This window comes from Pteropus alecto, unplaced genomic scaffold, assembly GCF_000325575.1.
Source record: "Pteropus alecto unplaced genomic scaffold, ASM32557v1 scaffold20, whole genome shotgun sequence".
NCBI classification, from domain to species: domain Eukaryota; kingdom Metazoa; phylum Chordata; class Mammalia; order Chiroptera; family Pteropodidae; genus Pteropus; species Pteropus alecto.
The window spans coordinates 28,275,850-28,280,728 of NW_006436298.1; positions in this window are offsets into that span (position 1 = coordinate 28,275,850).

Here is a 4,879-nt window from a genome sequence, read left to right on the forward strand (position 1 = left end):
TTTTAAAGTGGTACAGATAGAATGTGTTTACAAAATAAACCCAAAGACTATAGAATTATATATTAACATATATACTTTAAATATCTAGAAAAATCAAAAAAGCATTATTATATTTTAGCAAATTCCTTGCTAAGATACCTACTGTGATTAGATATTTGACAAACTAGTGAATTTCAAAGTCGTTTTATTTATCAACAGTGTTGTGAAAATAAAAATAATGGCAAAAACATTCTAGTCATATTATGGTGTAGAAGAGTAAAGAATTAAAGTAAGTGCGTAGACTTTAGAATCAGACAGACCTGGATACAGAGACTTACTTTATTATCTCTTAACAAACTATTTAATCTTATTGAGCTCTACATTTTCACATTCTAAAAATAGAGGCGAACTTGTAGGAAAAGCATGAGTCACAAACTCCATTGCTTACAGGGGCTAGGGAGGTCATTTAAACGTGTGTGTGTCAGTCAGGATAGGCTAGGTCAGATGGTAGTAACAGATGGTCCCCAAATCACTGTGGGTTACAAGAAAGATTTATTTCTCACTCCTGCTGCCCATTGTTATGGACTGTGATTCTACTCTTCATTGTCTTTTCTCCAGGGCCAAGGCTGATGGAAAAACCTCTGCCTGGAATATTGCCTCATAGCTTAATGTCCAGACATGGTGAACTGTGTGCTAGTTCACAAGTTTCTGCCCTAAAGTGATAAATTTCATTTGCATCTATATTTTATTGGTCAAAGCAAATCCTAAAGCCACTTCAGAGTTCCACAAGGCAAGAATAGGTAATCCTCTAGCAATGAGGTAAGTTGGAGTATTTAGCCACCCAAAATGCCAACTTAGTTTTACCTGTATGCTAACTGCCTTACTACAATGAGTCAAGTTCTCTGATGTCAGTATATTTGTATATATTGCATTTGCAGGGAATAAAATGAAAATACATTTCCTTTTCTAAAGGGATCAGCCTTAGCCTCTGCCCAGTTCCCCGTAATAGTTACTAAGAGGGAATACTTGCCCCGTGTTGCGAAATCTCTTAGTTTTAATTTTCAAGAGAAGCCAAGACTCCAGGTTTATTATATGAAGTTTCTTCATTTTAAAATGTTATTATGCAATGACCTGGATGGACCTAGAGGTTATTGTGCTAAGTAAAACAAGTCAGACAGAGAAGGACAAGTACTGTATGATCTCACTTACTTGTGGAATCTAAAGAACAAAATAAATGAACAAACAAAACAGAAACAGACTCACAGAGAACATACTGATGACTGCGAGATGGGTTCGGGGTTGAAGTGCTGGGTGAAAAAAGGTGAAGAGATTAAGAAATACAAATTGATAGTTACAAAGTAGTTACGGGGATGTGAAGTACAGCATAGGGAATATAGTCAGTATTATTGTAATAACTTCGTATAGTGCCAGGTGGGTACTAGACTAATAGAGGGAATCACTTCATAAATTATGTGTCTAACCACTATGTTATACACTTGAAGCTAATATAAAGTAATATTGAATGTCAGCTCTAATTGAAAAAAAAATTAAAATAATTACCAAAAAATGTTATTAAAACAACACTCTTTTGTGATATTTGGAAATCATATTCTATATAGTATCTTAGAAATAGTGATTATTTAATAATTTCTGTTATTTATAAACTGATGTTCATATTAAAACTGAATGGAGATAGTAATCAAATCTTCCAGAAAATAAGAATTCTAATTATTAAAATAACTTAATGATAATTTTCATAAACGATCTTCACATTGGTTTTAAAGGGGATGTTGCCAAAATGTTTTAAGCAGTGGCAACTTTATTAGAAATATACAATTTCTCTAGGTGACTGCTTTAAAAAGAATATTTCTCAATTGAATATGGAAATTCTGGCATGATTGCTAAAAATGCTTTTATTTCATTACATTCATATCCTCATTCTTGAACTGCAAAGCTGTTATAATTATCGTAATAAGCTACACTTTGATTAAAGTGCCAGATAGTACGCCAAATTTTAGCTTCATTAGATGTATAACAAACATGTTGATGAAATGGCTAGGATTTTCACCTACAAAGCTATATGTACATTATAAAATAGCTGGTGATATCTTAGATGTTATGAAAGTGTGTTACTATTCTCCTTTCCCATTTTGTACCTCCTTTTGGCTGTTTTATTGATAAGAGCCTTACCTAGGAATTAGAGATCAACGGACACCAGTGTAATTGCGTTCTAGCTCAGGAGAAGAGCAAATGGAGAGAAAGGACAGGTTTGAAGTAATTTATCAGTGTTCTGCACTTGAACTGGAAGCTTCTGATGAACCACTGCGTGGGGCTAGAAAATCAAGTCACTTCTTCCGGCCTAATTTCTCGTGTTTATTAGGTAGGTAACCACTGCTGTGAAAACAGATCCTTGGGCTGGATGGGTGCTCAGCCTGCACCTTGTCAGCTTCTAGCTGGTTTGGGGATTTAGTTGCCTTACCAAGGACATAATCTATTACCTTTTATCACCTATTCCTTCCGCCCTCTTTTTTTTGTTGTTTTGTTTTGTTACCTTAGTTCTAATTTATTTATTTTCCCTTATTCAGTATAGTTTTACCTAATTTACCATTCTAAATGAAGCAATAAAGGAAAAATAGTTTGTGTCTTTCATATTAGGAGGTAAACAACTTTACCTTTAGTGACTTAAAAGAATCAAGCAGAAATTATTCCCAATACAAATAATATACTTGATTTACTAAGATAGATGTTTGATATTTCATTTCACAGTATCATTCCCTACATCAGAAGTTGAACATTTTAAAGCCACAGTCTTCAGTATATTTTGTCTGCCCATCCCAGTAGCATGTTAAAAGGTAAGAGGTAAAGGTAGAAAGTAAGAAATTAGGGGAGGGATCCCCCACAAAACTTTCATATCTGGCTTGTTGAGAAACTATCAATGCTGCATGTTTCAATAAAAGATTTTATTATAGAGCCACAGTATAGGATTTATAGCCAAGTTTCTGGCTCTATTTTTTCATCTGACTCTAAATATATATGTTTTTATTTGTATTTCTCTTCATTTTTATTATATAGGTTCCTTTAGTACTCTGTCACCAAGAATAAGGCAAAATTACTCAGGTAGTTTTTCTCAAATAGGCATTTGAAGCAAAGTAAACTAAACACCTCCGATAGTTATTTTTCTTAATCTGTCAGGGCCCTTTTAGGGGCCCTAAATCCACACCTATTGTTATTTACCTAAAAGGGATTAGGAGTTCATTTCATCCCTTCACTCTGCTCACCCCATTGCCTGAGGAAAGTTCTTGACATTGAGTGCAACTCAGACTTCTTTTTAATCCTTTACCTCAATAATAGGAGGAATGGTGATCTTCAAGCTTCATACGTTTTTGAATTTTTCCTACTGTATCAATTGTTACTAGTCATCCTTCTCTAAAATAGAAGGTACTGGTTTGGCGTTTTTTTGTTGTTGTTTTTGATTTTTTGCAACTGGATATGTTGTGCCTCCTGCCTAGCCTTCTAAAAAAAATATCTCTTTGAACCTTCTTATAACTGGACCCTCAGACCAATTTTCCAACTATATTTTACCCAGTAAGTTTCTCATAGACCAAAAGTTTCTCTTGGATAAATCAGCTGAATTTTAGGTATAGTCAGGGAGGCCTAAGAAGCCTGCAGATTTCCAAACAACAGACATGTGACCTTTGATGAGTTGCTCTTGGTTTATCATATTTGCAATACACTATGGAACTATGGATTTAACAAATCCTGAGATCTAAGATAAAATCCATAGGTACAATCTTTCACAAAAGACAGACTCTGGGTATTTCTGTTGATAATTGTTTCTTTCTTAGAATACGGCAAGCTAGGTTCCAAAAGTAATCATCCCAATTCTTTGGCTTGTCCTTTCTAATAGACTTTAATTTCTGATATGTGAATTGTATTTCATAATATTCCATAGGTTTTTGTTTTGTTTTGATTTTGTATATTTGTTTGTTTGACTCTCTGTGGTAAAATAGACTGACAGATAGGGGTAGATTAATCAAGCTTATTTCTCACATCCATCAGGGATTTGCTGCTTATTTTTCATGAATTAGTTACCTATCAAGGTACCTGATTTGCTAGAAACAATATTTCTAGCAAAAGCACCTTCTCTGGATATCGGTGCACAGTTTTATTTACTTATAACTTTTTTATGACGTTCTTGGTATAAAAAGCAATTATATCTGGGGACCAGAAACTCGACACTTAGCAACTCCAAAGAGACTCTTCATAGACATGATGAGAAGCAAAAGATTTCTGTAGGAAATGTGATGGTTCCTAGTCTATGGAGATTTTAAAAAATATATACATCTGCTGGTCCCACACTCAAGAATTCAATTCATGTTATATTGGCATAGGGAGCGGCCTAAGTATCTGTTAGAAAGCTCCACAAGTGATTTTTCTTGTAACCTCAGAATGAGATCCTCTGCCAGTCTGAAGATTAACCACATCATGATGAAGAACAGAGCTTCAGACACTAACAAACCTTACACTGAATTCTGGCTCCATCATTTTCATCAACTTAGTTATCTTAAATGTTTCTCTTATCGCAGTTTATTCTCCACATGTAACTTATAATTCAGATGAATCTAATATTAATGTACTAAATGCTTTAGAGTTGTTAATTCATTCAGTCCTCACACTAATTCTTTGAGGAAGAGATTATTATCCTTATTTTGCAAATGAGGATACTGAGGCTGAGAAAGATTGAAAAATTTGCCCCAAATCAAACATCTAGTAGTAGCAGAATGGCTTATTGAATATGAGTTCAGGAAATTTCTTTTTACTAATATAAATTTTAGCATGTTTCCAAAGAAAAGCTAGGGTTGTTTATAAATGTACATACAGTGAAAAGATAAAATCAGTT